The following is a 16,148-nucleotide window of genomic DNA, read 5'->3' as shown; positions in this document are numbered from 1 at the left end:
GATGACATTATCAATAGAAGAGCGGCCTCTTCAAAAACCAGCCATAGCCTCTGGATATATATTGGCGCGCTCAGGGTACCACTCGACACGTGTGAGAACCACTCTTTCCATTACTTTTACCACGCAGCTGGACAGTGCAGTGGGTTGGTATGATGCCAGATCAAGCGGCGACTTTCCAGGTTTGAGGAGCAGTACCAAGCGGCTGCACTTCCACCTTTCGGGAACGACGCCATCGTTCGATGGCTAGTCGTAGCATTTCAGTAGTTGGTCTTGGCCGCGTCTTCCAAGACGGCATAAAGCAGCGTATGTAATGCCGTCCGACCCAGGTGACGATGAACGCCTGCAGGTGGGTAGAGTAGAGCTGCATCCAGCTCCTCGAGTACGAAAAACGCATTCAGTTCGGGGACGCGCGCTACAGGAACATCACCGAGAACTTCGTCACTCATGGCGAATACATTGTTCGCAATGGTCATGCAGAAATCTTCGGCAACGTCAACCTGCAGGCGGCCTTGATGGAGAGCCCATGTGCTGAATGAATGTCGTTGTGTAGTCGAGCCAAGGCCACGCTCCATCCTCCATATGAGGGACATAGGCTTGCGAGGATCGAATTCGCAAAATTTCTTCCCCGTTGGTCCTCCAGCTTGTCCATTCGACGTTGGATTTTCTTTCGTAGATGTCGAGCGTATCTGAGGTTATGAATCCAATAAGTGCGCCTGTACCTCCTCTCACCCCGCCTACGAATCATTCGTAAACGTCAAGTTCCACATGGAATTCTGTACGCTTTGATACGTACGTAAAGGCGCACTTAACCGCTTCCATCACATTTATAAGTACATCCTCGAGGCCGCACGCTATTCATCGCACGCCTCTTCCGCCTTTGTCTGATGCATTGTCCAATTAACTTTTCTGTAACTTGACGAAAAGTAAGTTGCAAAACCTGTGACATTCAAATACGTGGGAATGTGGTCGCTGCCGTGCGTCTCAATATCAATGAACCATCGCTCTTGTTGAGTGAATCCCCGTCACACCAGTGCCAGATCCAAGGAACTGCTATATCTAGAACCACATAAATACGTTGAACTACCGTCATTCATAGCGTTAAGTTCACGGCGTGAGGCGAATTCAGCATGTTTCCGGCCTCTGGAATCAATTTTGGTGCTACTCCAAAGCAAGTGATGAGCATTGAAATCATCAATGATAATCCAGGGTCCAGGTGTCGCCGTCAAGGTGTCATGCAGTCTTTCACCGTCGAACCGAGCAGATGGTGAGATGTAGGCGCCGATAAGCGTGAAGGCTACCTTTTTTTCAACGCGGAGGCACACGTAATGATTTCCGTTATGGGGTTGCACCAAAGGTGCAATGTACGTTAGGTCTGTGCGGATATACACAATTACTTTGCTGGGCTCAAAACAAGTCGATGAAGTGAAGGCTTCGTAGCCAGAAAGCACTATCACTTTTGACAAATTTGGTTCACATATTACTAATATAGGAAATCTGTTGCCGAAAACGTACTGGCGAAAACAAGGCATCCGTGATTTAGGTCCATTGGCATTCCACTGGAAAACTGTCGCACTACGCACTTAATCTCGGAATAAAGGCAGTGAACGAGCCATTGCGTCTACGCAAAGTTGGCAAGCATTGGACTCAGGGCATCCAATACTTGCACTGCGCATCGTGCTATAGGCGTGTTCGTATTACCTATAAGAGTGCGAATGGCATCGATGAGAGACTTGATCATTATCAAAATTTAACGGTCACACTCTGTCACCTCATCTAGGCGAGATGCGAAGCGTGGTGCTACCGGTGCGCGTTCGAGTTTTAAAGTCTTTCTTGGGATACCTAAACGGAGAAATTTTGGTCTGTCGTTCTGTTTGTCGGCACGTCACTCGATTCAGCCACTCGGCCAAAATTGAACCACTTGCCCAAGGGCCAGCCATGTTGAACGGCTGACTAGGTTCATACTTGTGTACATTGTCGATCAAAAAGAAAACATTACGCATATCTGAGGAGCAACATCACTAGGTAAGTATTAGGTGGTGTGTTCCTTTAATTGAAAATGCATACATACGTAATTCTAAAGACCCTATCTTAAGCTGCGCTCAAAATACGACTGCGCTGAAACTTGCCTTCCTCCATGCCCTCTGCACGAGCTAATTGTGTTTCGGTTTCGGTTCTGCATTGCACTGTACGAATGCCATTGGACGCCGCTCTGGCATTCCTGTTTTACCCAGGCGACGTGTAAATAAAAGAGTGTGTGGAGAGTACTCGTTGAGTGCGGACGTTTCTTCTGCTTCAGCGCTTCGCGCCAAACCGCGTGTTCGGGCTGGCTGGAGTCGCCGCCGGTCGCGTTGGTCACCGCCGGTCTTCGCCTGCTGCTGCGCCGGGACTACCAGCCCGCAACACAGCACTCATGTTTCCAGACGTACTGCCAGATGGCGTCCATATCTCACGCAGCGCTTCTCCTATCGTCTTTAGACGACATTTGCAGCGAAACACGCAGATACGCGGCCAATTTTTTTCTGCAAGAGCTATCCTAAGAAGTGGTGACCATGCATCTTCCAGAGCCTCCTTTTCAGGTACAGCATTCTCATTGCACGTGTTCCTTCTGTTCGGCGGTGGTGGCAAGGCCGATTCAACCATAAGAGGCTTTATAGCAGGCTTGATACTGTAGGCAGACTTTCTAGATGAGCGTCTGCGACGAGAACGATGTCGCCTGGCGACAGCAACCGCTTCTCGGTGAGTCGAACGGTCCCTCACCAATTTCTTCGAAAGCGAAATTTCCAGCCTTATTTTCGGACACTCTCTTGATGAGGCGTCGTGGGGATCTTGGCAGTTCGGACAAATATAGGATTTAACCTTACAGTTGTCGGCAGAATGTTGTGCACCACAACGGGAACATGTAGATTTTCCACACACGGCGCTCACATGATGATATTTCTGACATTTTTGGCACTGAAGCTGTTTAGGAGCTTCGCAACAAAGTTGTTGCGAAAAAGCATCAGAAAGAATGCGATCACGGCAGAGAGGAGGAGTGGCCGGTACCACGCATAGACACCGCGATTTCCTTGAAACAAAAAAAAAGACGTCCTACTCTCCTCAAAGACAAGAGGTCAATGTCCTTCTTGAACCTCAAAACAAGAAGCAACAAAATAAGAAGATCAGCCAGTGATAGAAAAGTTCTTCAGAAGTATAGACTACGTCACACCCTTACTTGGTTGTCTTGCACTGCCCATTTATTTTCCACCCCCTTCGTCCCAGAAAAGCAGCATCGCCAAGGTCATTGTTACCCAAGAGGGCCCCCTTCGGGGGATGTCATTACTGTGTTCCATTACTGCAAGCCTGCGTCACTGAATTCCCCTTTTTATCTCCGACCGTACTTTGCGCAACCATTCATTGTTTGTTCCACCAAGGATTTAGTGTTCATCAGAGCGAACACAAAGGTTACACTACATTGCCGTCGCCCTTACATTTACTTTTTCCCCAGCAGAGAAATAGAAATGCTTTCAACGACGTGCTGAGATTAGGCTGCTGATCGGGAAAAAAACGGTACCAGCGTGGCGAACGCGAAAGATTTGCGAAAAATAGTGGCTGTGGAGACAACGGGACCCCGAAGCGCCGACAGAAATTACGCAAGACAGCTCCTCGCCCCGCTGCCTTCCCATGGAAGCGTTCCCGCAGATGCGAATAGAAAGCAGTACGTTTGTATTGCACACCATTTTCGGCAGCTGTGCGTCGAAGCACTTACGGAGCGCTTGCGTGCGACAGTATACGAAAAACTTGTTGCATGTGCCCTTCGGCTCACCGTGGGCTTGTGCGCCTTTCATTGTATTACAAGAACGGGAATTCTGGATGCGGTTGCGGGTGTTCCTGCAGATCGCAGTAGTATTATGGACGCGTGTACGGTTGCAGGGCGGGTGCCGTGTCCACTGACAGCGAGGCCATTGCAGAGTGCACTTCGTTATGAAATTGCAGAGTGCATAGGCGTGCGCAGTTCCCCATTAGGGGGGGCGAAGGTTCATCGCAGCGCCCCCCCCCCCCAGCCTACTAAGTCCATGTATGGGGCAGTTTTTGCGTCCTCCCTCTTAGGTGACTACAAGGGTCAATGTACGGAACAGATTTTCCACCCCCCTCTTGGGTGATTAGGGGGGGCGGCCGCCCCCCCTGCCCCTCCTCCTTTGCGCACGCCTATGGCATAGTGCACACAAACAAGTAGGAGAGAATTCAGGCAGAGGAAACAACCAAATGCAGCCTCGTTTGCCTTGTGTCCTCGTTCGTTGCGTTTCTTAACGAATTCTTACCAACTCGTTCAGCTTTCGGTACTTTACACTGTATTCTCTGTTTTTCTTTATCTCCACTTCGACAGAGTCGGCCGTACACAATGCTACACCCAGAAGGAAGCAATATGACGGGCAATGATCGCTTCTACGGCTACTGCATCGACCTCATCAAGATGCTGGCGAGAGAGATAGGGTTCAAGTACGAGTTCTACCTGACTCCCGACGGTGCCTACGGGAAACCGCAGGCCAACAACGAGTGGAACGGAATGATCAAAGAACTACTAGACAGGGTATGCTATCGCAAGAATGACAAAAAAAACATTTTTTTATATAACATTCACCGAGAACAGCGAAAATCAAAGGTGGAGGTGATTGTAAGATCAGTTGGTAAATTGGTGTCGATTTCTCAGCAAATTCCTGCACTTAATTCACGATTTAATGTACGCCGCCCGCCGTAGCAGAAATTGTATATATACAGCATTTGTCAGTTATATACTAGCTAATTACGGTACCTTTCTAAGCATTCCTCGACTCTGCATGCATACGCCTCACTGTTTCGCCTCGTTAGTGTGTTAGTTATTGGCTGCCGGTCACTTAAAATGAAGAGATTACGGATCAGCGTCGTTTATCAAATTCTGTGTGCGGAAAGCAACGCGTCGTAGCGCTGTTTCCTGTTACGACAACGTTCTCATGGTAGAAAGGTGTGTACAATAAAAAAATTTGTATCCAAAACATACATTTTAATCTTAGTTGATGCCCGAGTGGTTCGGGTTTACAGTGGTCGCGTCAATTTGTCAAAGCGCAGAAAGCGGACGCTGCCATCGTGGACCTGACCATTACGTACGAGCGCGAGTCAGCGGTGGACTTCACCATTCCCTTCATGAGCACGGGCATCAGCATCCTCTTCAAGAAAACGGAGAAGAGTGACCCTTCGCTGTTCTCCTTCCTGCACCCGTTCTCCATCGACGTGTGGCTGTACATGCTGACCGGCTACTTGGGCGTCTCGCTGCTCATATTCATCATGGGCCGCTTCACGCCCTACGAGTGGGTGTCCCCTCACCCGTGCGTGCCAGAGGAAGGAGACCTGGTGAACCAGTTCAACCTGCCCAACAGTTTCTGGTTCACAACGGGCGCCATCATGCAGCAGGGATCGGAGATCACGCCCATGTAAGATAGTCCTAGGGCAAACGAGTATCACCCAGAATTCTCCAAAAGCCGCATTTTCTGAAGACAGCCTCTTCCTTGACCTCGTCAACCCGAATCCTCTAAAGGTGTATGCTTTATGACAAAAAATATGGACAGATAACGAAGGCGGTGCAGTCTAACAGTCGCATGACTTCAACTACAATATTTACTTGCACATTACCAGTACTCGTTAGCACTAACCAACAGTGAAGCAGGAGTAATAAAAGTTTATTTTGCGAAATGGTATCGCGGTGCTAGTCCCGCTTGTACCCTATGCGGGAGGTCTTACTACAGGAACCCTCTGGACTTCGATGCCTAACGAACAGTGTTTGCAAAATTATGGCAAATGACATCGACTATTTGCTAAAGACGGGCAAACAAGCGCTAATATAGGCTAATATTTGCTATCTGACGTTATCACGCCAACATTATTTCCTATAAATAACGCTCGAATGATTGAATTCTCTAGCATATTGTTTTTAACAAAAGAGATTCTCAAAGTAACGCACCAATCATATATCGCGACTCTAAAAGGTGCGTAGAGAGTGCAGCAACAATGCCTATACACGATATCATTTTCGATTCAAGAAAGCCACCATCATGGGCTTTTAAACGAATTGTTTCAGTTTTGTGTACAGTGAAGTCTAATTACAAAGGCCATGAAACGTTGTATGCAGCTACCCAACGAATTTCTCGCCTATGAGCCGGCTTTAGTGCCGATCATTCAGTTGCTACAGATGCAAAAATGCAACATTCATCGGACAACTTAGCAGAACTTGAACACATTCGTAAAACAACTTATAGAACGCCCATGACCTGCGGCTTCTAACCATAGCATCGAGCGGGTTGCGCTGCCGCCCGGTCATTTTAAGGGTAGATGCGATTCGCTGTTTCCTGAACCACGAGTTCGGATAGAAAAAAATTCACCGACGATTACGATACTGCCTAATGTGAATTCTGAGCGCAGCTTCGTGCTGGGGCAAGGCCAACTGCGCTCGAAGTTTTGCTTTGCGCAGGATATCGACTATGCTCTAAATCATAATTTTTTTTAAGTAGGGCAGCACCCACTACGCCATTATTGGTCTTTCTGCGGATAAGCGAGGTACCCGCTACACATCTGTAAGGTATTATGGGCACTTTGTTGATGCTGCATGCGGCTGATGACGATGAAGAATTATGGCCGAGCACTTTGCAGTGGGTGGGAAGCACTAAACCACACACTCGTTGCGCAATTAGTATTGTGTGATGACTGGTTGTTATTTCACTCTTCTGCCACGCTAAATTACATAGGTTAACGCGATTTTTTGCCCGACATGACACCTGTATAGGGTCTTATGGCAAATGAGTTTCAAGCCCCAGCGTCGTTCTGTGGTAGATTATTCGACTGCCATGCAGAGGGCCCGGGTTCAAATCCCATTCAATGCTGGGCATTCTTTTTTCTTAATTTATTTTTTTCATGTCTATCGGTAACTTTTTCACCTCTATCGGTTACGCCACAGACGGCGACGGCGACACCGCTCAGCGCTGGAACGAGCGCCTAAAGAGCTGCGCTCTAACACGTCTGCCTAATCTATAGACGTAGGCATAGGAGTCTGAGCCCACAACTTCTCGCTCTCTACAACGTCTTATAGTGCTCGACCATTCACGAATTCCTCCTGAAAAAAAAATCAGTTCGACACTTTCTACAAGGTTTTCAGGTTAATTGAGGTTACTGTTCGTAACAAAGACCAGTCTTACTGCGATGTATCTACGCTATAAGCTTGCGTGTCTTTTCGCAGTGCTACGTCAACGCGCATTGCGTCGAGCATGTGGTGGTTCTTCTCTCTCATCATGATCTCGTCGTACACTGCAAACTTGGCGGCCTCTTGACGGCGCAGCGCATGACGTCGCCCATTGAGAACGCCAACGACCTCGCCAAGCAGACAAAGATATCTTACGGGTGTCTCGACGGCGGATCGACGTATCGCTTCTTTGAGGCGAGTACGCAGTATCGACGTGTGCTTCCTTTCGAAGTTGTGTACAGCGCTGTGTTATGAATCCGGAATGCATGGTCCGGTGCACGGTGTTAGAAGTACAGGTGGAACGACGCAGCACCGGCGCCGTGCGCTCGCTGCGTCGAACTTCGGTTCCTCCGCGCCGTCACGCCGCGAGGTGGCAGGAGCAGTCAAGAGGCTCACAGCGGCGCGCGCCGGCCTCTCTTCCGACCAAGCCACGGTGACGAAGCAGTTGTGGCCACATTGCTTCCTCGTTTAATTCTTGTTGTGCGATGGCAGGTCATGCTATTCGAGTGAGAAAGCCGTGAAATGGGCAAAAAGTGTTTTGTGCCGCGGTGCAACTCTGTGTACAAGACCTGCACTGAAAAGTCGATTTTTCTGCACCCTGAGATGCGGAACGCCTGAATGTTTGGCGCCATGCGATTCCGCGCAAGGACCGCGTGCTGCAGTCGACTGATTACGTGTGCGAGAAGCACTTCGAGCCGAGGTACATAACGAAGACGTGGGAAGCAGTGTACAAAGGGCACGTTCTTGTGAGCACATCACGAAAGGCGGCTCTGGCTAATGACGCCGTGCCGACGAAGTATTGAGTTCGTTTTGAGTTCATCGTCTTGAGTTCATCCACGCCGTGAGTTGGCCCGTTTTTTTAACACCTACGTGCGTTTGCAGTCTTTCTCTCTCTGTGCGAAAGCTACGCTTGTTAACAATGAGAATATATGGGGTTTTACGTGCTGAAACCACGTTATGATTATGAGGGACGCCGTAGCAGAGCTCCACAAATTTCGGCAATGTGGTGTTATTTAACATGCACTGACATCGTAGAGTACACGGGTCTCTAGCACGCCGCCTCCATCAAAATGCGACCGCCGCGGCTGGGATCGAACTAGGGAACTTCGGTCAGCAGCCGAGTACCGTAACCGGTGTACCATCGCGGTTGACAGGCTACGCTCGTAAAGACTCCGCACACCGCGATCGACGTGTTCCTTGAAAGACGAAGTAGTAACGCTGTCTTCGGGTGACTATGCGAGACATAAACAGTGAAATATATTCCTCAGTTGGCAACAGAGAAGAATCGGAAACATATATCCACCATTCATAATGTCTCCCCTTCTCGCAGTGCCAAACCAGGATGCTTTTTCATATCCTTCGTCGGTGCCTCAAACTTAGCTGCTGGCATTCGCTAAAATTCAGTATTTATGCACGACCAGCTAAACAGTCGTATTCGTGACACATTTTTTTATCCGCGATCAACGACCGCAAATTACTTCGAATGTTCGCGACAGCAAAGACACTGTGCATTTTCTGTTGTAATACTACGGCTAATGCGGTATTTTTTCTAACTATCTAAACTATACTTCTACAAATAGAACTAATTTTTGTCATATTTCAGCGTGACGTCACTGTCATATCTTTAATTGTCCGAATGAGGAAAGCATATGTTGAATTTGCCACCGCCAACCTTCGCGGTGGCAAATTCAACATATTCAACAGGTAGCGGCTGTATCGTCCAAATTTCGATTTATTCGAAGTATAATTATTTTATTTATTTTTGCGCTCGTTATAGCGCGAACGCAGTTTTTTTATTCATTTCGAGGGGCGGTCGCGGGCTCCGAAGCGACCACGCTGATACCGCTCTTGAGCCCACAGTAGTGAGGCGCCATCTAGGGCCCTGTGAACAAGGACGCCACAAACCGCGGACAAAAGTTCGCCGCTTCCGGAGGCGCCGTCGGTCCACCTAAATACTTCTAACACCGTGGTCCGGTGTCCTTTCGGCACAGTATGTACCACAGGGGTTCGGCAAGAACCAATCGCCCATTCTGTTACAGAATTGCGGACTTCGTATTTACTAACCATCTCTAAGTCAAGAAGTTGTAGTTCTCAGTGGGACTCCAGTAGGTTTTGAACGTTTTCTTTAAGTAAGTATTAGGGTAATATTTTAAATATCTTTTTTAGCGCTCGCTCTGCTTCGTTCTCTTCGTATCTCCGAAGGTAAATCTAGCAAAGTAGAAATTGCATCAATAAGTATTCCTAAGTGCGAACGGCGTGCACGCACATTATTATTAGGTATCAGTAAGTGGACAGTAGCCAAACAACAGAAGCCTCACCCATCAGTCAACACTTTTTTGAAGAAGCTTGTCTACCTGAGGTCCTCTCGACACGCTGCTTCCACGATAAGGACTTCATTGTTCACCGACTATCACGCGCTTCAAATATCAATGTTTCCTGCGATCACGTTTTCTCCACAGAGGCAGAGAAAACTGTGCCTCACGATAGAGCCGGCGCTAGATAATAAGATCATTCTTTTCCCTGTGCTCAAACCGGGCAAAATCACCTATCGCTGAAAGCTCCTCACATGCAACGCGTCTCGCTTTGGCGCAGAACTCGGACAATCCGCTGATCAAGCCGGATGTGGACGACGATGAACGCCGGTGAGGCCGTCGGCGTTCACCAAGAGCAACAAGAAGGGCGTGGAGAGGGTTAAACGGGGCGACTACGCCTACCTCATGGAGTTCTCGTCCATCGAGTACGAGGTGGAGCGGGACTGCAACCTCACGGCTATCGGAGGACTGCTCGACAACAAGGGATACGGCATCGCAACGCCGCCCGGTATGTTCACTCTATGTCGCACAACAGAGGATGCTCTACAAGGCAAATGATAGTTTGCAGCGAGATCTCGCGCATTCTCCTCGTCTTTTCCTATTACCTTCAGCCTTACGCCCTATCTTCGTTGCTAAACGCATTAAACTTTGGGGAACTGAAATTTGGGCGAGCTTGTTGGTGTTGATACTTGAACAAGGAGCGCAATTTAAACAACGACAGGAAGGAAGAAGACGATCAGACAAGAGTTAACTTCAAATTAAACTTCAGGCTCATAAATCCACGCCTATTTATCAATCGAGACAGATCACAACAAGTGTATAATCACCTGAGAACAACCCGCCCCGTTCCGAAAACGGCGAAGTCCGGTCCTGCATACCACCGCCTCGGCACAACAACGCCGAATAATCTCATGCGCATTGGATGCCGCGGCATCCCAAGGGATCCCCGCCAACGTCCTCTAAGCAGCGTAACCGGCTTCCGGATCGGTTCGCCTCTTCTAGGAGTAATGAAGTTTTAATCAGGCGATCAATCGCTCATCAGAGGATGCATTATATGACGCAGTGGTTAGCTTGCGGCGATGTCTAGCTCAATCGCCTCACCTCTTCCTATAACGTTCAATAACAAACATTGGTTGTCCGACTTACTGCCTTCGCCACTATACTAAATAAGCCGTGAGGGATATCGTCCTTTCGTTGGCCGAAACTCCCTCATAAAAACAGTGGAGGATTTAGCCACCTTGAAATGTCACGAATACCGGCGAGAACGCTAAAGCTGATTATGGATTCGTCTTTGTCTGTCGCTTTAGCGTTCGCCAGCGCTTAAGCTCTAGCCAGTATAGATATGCTCTGACACGTGTCATTACACCTTATTTGTTTGGAATATCACTATAAGCCATCTTTTAACTTCTTTTCCGTATTGAGAGCTGCTGTTTACATATCTTGCCACTTCATGTTCGTGCCAATACTATTTCGTTTAGCAAGTTTGTCTCATCGCTTCTGTATTGCTGTAATAATATTAGCGAAAGAAGGGGAATTTTTTCCGAGGCACCCGTTTATATGTTAGGCACAAGTGTTTCACACTCGGTGCGTGGACTGTACGAGTGGTGCTGGCTAACACCTCCCAGGGACACTCCCAGAGCTAATACTCCCATACACAGAAACACCCAATGAAGTAGACGAAGAAGCGCCTTCCGTAGTAGCTGAATTCGTAGAGCATTGGGCGCATAATTCGAAGGTTGTGGGTTCCGATCCCAGCGTCAAATAGGGCGATTTTTCGTCCACTTCGATTCATTTCAATTTTCGTCACAATAACTACACTGCAGTTAAAGACAATTAACGTCATCTATACTTTCCCTGGCCTAATTGCCTCTTTCATTTCATTTGAAATACTTGCAATTTTAACGTATGACTGGCCGCCATGTTATTCTGTCACCATTATGCATCATATCACGCGCTCGTCATGCTGCTGAAGCTTTGAGTAGCGTAATTCTCTTCAAAGAGGAATAATGCTGACTGACGATAGATGAACGCCACACTGAACCTACAGACATGCTCTGGCAGATTCCTAATAATAATATTCGGAATTTTACGTACAAAAACCACGATATGATTGAGAGACGCCGTAGTAGAGGGCTCCGGAAATTTCGACCGTCTGGTGTTCTTTACGTGCACTGAGATTGCACAATACACGGGCCTCTACCATTTTTTTCCTCCATCTAAATGCGACCGCCACAGCCGTAATCGAACCTGCGACTTTCAGGTGAGCAGTCGAGCCCCATAACAACTGCTCCAGCGCGGCGGACCTAGCATATTCCTAAACATTGAAAAAGATACGCAGGCGGGGCACTTGTTGGTCCACCGTGCAAAAAAAATTTTTTTTGAAATATAAAGCAATCACCCTATATTTTGTTTGATGACGAAACACTTTCGGGGTTGCTGTCAAAACAGTGGCCCTTCTTTTTTTTGTCCTTGAAAGACCGTTTAAAGGAATTTTGGAAGAGCGGATAAAACAGAGGAACGAGCGATAATGGGCGCCAGCATGCATATATATATATATATATATTATATATATATATATATATATATATATATATATATATAATTTCTTTCATCGGGTAACACAATGCTGTGCATGGTACTGCAGAACTGCATAAGGTCAGTGTAAGCGGCCGTAGCTGCACGCTTACCGGGGAAATTCGCGTGCTATCTATTGTCCCGGCGCGGAGCGAGATGAATAGTTCCTCTTTCGAGAGGGAAGCAAGCGAAGACTGCCATTAAGAGCGCAGCGCGCAGTTCCAGATTCTCAGTTGGAGCTCAATAGCGGCAGTGACTGCTGTGCTGCGAGTATGCGATTGTGAAAACTTAAGGATGTAGCGTCGAAGGGACTTTACTATGCGTAGTGCAGAACCTAGCGCGCGTGTACTGATGACGCGAACGATTGCATAGGGCGCCTGAATAAATTGCGGATTTTTTTTTTTATGAAGCGAACATTGGACTACTGTAGACAGGTCGTAGTAGGAAGTCTCAAGTTATTTTTCCACCGCATGGTGTCCTTCAGTGTGCATATAAGCCTAAGTGTACGAATGTTTCGCAAGTGGCCCCCTTCTGAATGGGACTCGCAAAGAAACCCCTCGACTTACTGTATTACAGCAGAATGCCACAGCCGTCGAGTCAGCGCGACGGGCAACGTGGTTCTGCTAACGTTTCAGTTGATTAGATTGAGTCGAGTCACGTCGGCTATTTCGGCACGTAGCTGAAGTTCACTGTAAGCTTACTAGCAAAGCCGACATAATCCCCTCAGATATTGTTTAAAATGTGGTCAGATTTTGATGTGTTCCTTTCTACGTGCTGAAGGCCCGTCATGAGGCATTATATAGCTTTGCATGAGGTTTATGCTGGCGAAAAATCTTTTATGGTGAAATACAGAACCTTAATGTACACACCGACGTTGTGCCTCTAATCATCTCACCTTTCGTTTGTTGGTGCTTAAAAAGACAACTTCCAAGCGTTTTCTCTGGCTTATAGAAAGGTCGCTTTAAGCCTGTCATTTAAGCAGCGAAGGCACAATAGAGCGTTTCTTATTGCTTCAGTAAAAACAACACCCTTTTCGTAATCCCTTGGAAGAAAATACTCGCGGAAAGCACTATGGAGCTTAGAGCGTGTTTGCATAGCATATAATCGATGTCGCTAATCTGAGGAGGCTCGTGTTATAGGATGCAGCGTAAGAAGCCAGGTAATGACAGGAAGATGAGACACCCTGCGTATTTCACGAGCGCCATCTTTTGTAAATTGGCGTTACTATGAGGCCGTCAATTAAGAAGCGAAGGTTAAAAAACGAAGCTGAAAACGGTGTCCCAACTATTTTCCTGCCACGCAATGAAATGTATCCTTTCTCATCGTGGCTAGCGAAAACAGGGCACCGGACTAGATGAAAGTACACAGCGGGTGAGCTGTATAACAGGTGATGTTTTAACGGATAAGCATGAATTATTTGAGCAGAAAGGGATCGAGTGAACAATAAATACCGAAAAAATTCCAAGAAATACCCCCAAAAAATCCAAATCCCATTTTTGGGGGTTTTTCTCACGCATGTGGCAGGAACACGCACGCTTGTGGCAGGAACGACGCTTCAGTTTCGGTGACAGCTATCGATGAACGGCTGACCCACTTGCCTTCGATTTTTTGTTATTTCAAGTGCTTGCCGAATTTGTCGGATGCGCTGGTGCTCGTGCCAGCAGCACCACGACCGTTTTGTTTAGCTCATATGCGCAGCCGCAATGCTTGCAATAGAAGAGAAGGGTGCTACGAAGGCGTACCTTTCAGACAGCTAGTATGTACGTTCAGATACCGCCCTGTTTGACCGAAATGCGTGCCACCGCTCGACGCAGAGATGTAGTAAACACAACGCAGCTGGCAGAGTCGGTGAATCTTGTACAGTGTTTTGTAGAGCACTTATTGCCACCAGTAGCTGCCCGCCCTTCCTGCACCCTTCTGTGAACGCTTGAGCACACCTTTCCTGGCTTCTTGCCGGCACGCAAGATAACCTTTACTTCGTAATGACCGGCTCTCTTCATCAAGCTTTGTGAGGCACAATGCAAATAGGGGACAACGGCGACCTTTTTTCGCCTATCTGACGGCAAAGCTGCTGCACCCAGCTCCTCTTCCTGTTCCCGCTTGAAGCGGTGTAACAACCGCTGTGAAGTAGAGACGAGAGTCACGCGTGAGATACCAGCCGCTCCCAACCTGTCAACCTGATGTAAAAAAACTGTCGCACACGACTTTTATTGCGATAGCAATTATCTCGACGGGTTTTTGCCGTCGCCGTCACCGTCATGTATCCCATGAAGTCCAAATTGATAACATTCCCCTGCGCATCGTATGTTCTTCCGCGGGTAAAAGCGCGCGAGTGGAGGCGACGAACGCGGCTGAATCACAGATCAAACGAGCCGGCCCATCTCCGTCACTCGGAGGGCGCATGCGATAACAACAACCTGCACGGGAGGCCTGCCGTCAAAGCACAGAGGAAGCACCGCGCCCGTCTTGAACGAGCATGACAGGACGCGGGAGGGGGGGGAGGGAGGGGGGGCTTGCTCGAACAGCAGCAACATTGAACTTTTATTCTAAGGGCGCGGTTGCAATCGCTGGCGCTCGCTATCCCGGCAGCCATCAGCGGGAGGCTCGTATACCCTTCTACGTTCTGTGTTCTCAACGGGAAGAGACTGTGCGGAAAGAGCATCTCTCCCTGGAGCGGCCGTATTCTCTCTCACCCGCGTTTTGTAGAATTACGCCGAGATCGCATCCACAATAGTTATCTGTCAGCCAGCCTCACTTCGTATCACATTACAATTTGTTGCTATCGCATTCATTGCTCCACCCTTGCGGTGAAACTGCGACTTTTTTAGAACTGACCTAATACACGACGTGGCCAATCCGTTCTCCATACTATGGGCTGAATGATAACGCTAGCTGGTGTTTGCATAGACAGAGCTGAATAGCTCCAGCAAACATGGTTCCTTTGGAACCGTAATGAAAGTCATATTGCTGGTCCTATTGCTAATGCTGGGGAGAGCATCCGTCGATTGCCCTCACCGATACTGAAGTGTTGTTCTTGCAACATCCTTGACTGTAAGTTGTCAGGACAGATAGGACGTTTTTCTTTTTTTTATCATTTTTTTCTGGTTGTTGTTCACTGCCTCCCTTTCTGTTTAAATATTTCATGATTTTCCATCAAACTTTGAGTTGTTAGCGCTTGTGTCATGGGCTTTCTTCTAGTTCCCACCACCTCCCTTCCAACTCGCCCAGTTTTCCATCTTATTACGTATCCTTTCTTTTTTTGTCTTAAAGCTGTAAATTCTAGAAATACTTCGCGTACGTTACATAAGCGTGCAAGTATCGTGCTGGGTACCAGCGGCAGGGATTCAGTCTAGACGAAAGTCAACATGCGATGTAAACAGTGCAAGCCAGGACGGCTTTTTAAGTAAATCACAATGACATGGCCTCATGACGAACTCGCGCACTCGTTCTCTCGCCAGAGATTACACTTAGTGATCGGCGACGAGACGTCGCTAACTGTTTGCACACGAGGTACCATGCCTCTGACAGCGGATGATATTGCACGGCATAAATCCAACTTGATATGGGCATAGAAGTAATAGGTAAAATATTTCATGCATGGTGGGAAGCGAAGTGCGGATGTTTTCGAGTAATGTCACATATATAGTTGTTGTCATTGTTGTTTTGCAGACGTTTCCTTCCATGGCCTTTATCCATCGCATTTTGTATCTTGGTGCGGTGGCCGAGTTTTGGCTCAATATACGAAATGATCACGTACGCAGTGCATGTATAGGAGAGTGTCTCACTAAGTCACGCGAGTTCAACCGTGCACCATATGGTTAAACCATCACAGGTTAGCACTGGCAAATCTTCGCTAGGGTTGGCTGAATTATGGAAAATGCCGGCTATATAAGTTTCGATAACGTTGTCTTGTGGTGGCTAACGCCCACTAAAGAAGGCTAACGTTAGACATCCGCTGTTATAACCGCAACATTTTCTTCATCCATTCTCTGTGGAATGATTGAGCTGTCTAACAATTT

At 47.8% G+C, this 16,148-nt stretch overlaps 1 pseudogene; it reads left to right on the top strand.

The window, feature by feature from the left end:
- The window catches only part of LOC119395944 (glutamate receptor ionotropic, kainate 2-like), a 235,584-nt pseudogene that overhangs the window by 215,833 nt on the left and 3,603 nt on the right, over positions 1–16,148 (top strand).

The sequence above is a fragment of the Rhipicephalus sanguineus genome, chromosome 6 (genome assembly GCF_013339695.2).
Source record: "Rhipicephalus sanguineus isolate Rsan-2018 chromosome 6, BIME_Rsan_1.4, whole genome shotgun sequence".
In the NCBI taxonomy this organism is placed as follows: Eukaryota; Metazoa; Arthropoda; class Arachnida; order Ixodida; family Ixodidae; genus Rhipicephalus; species Rhipicephalus sanguineus.
Note: the sequence above shows the minus strand (reverse complement) of the source record. Positions and strands in the feature narration are given on the sequence as shown.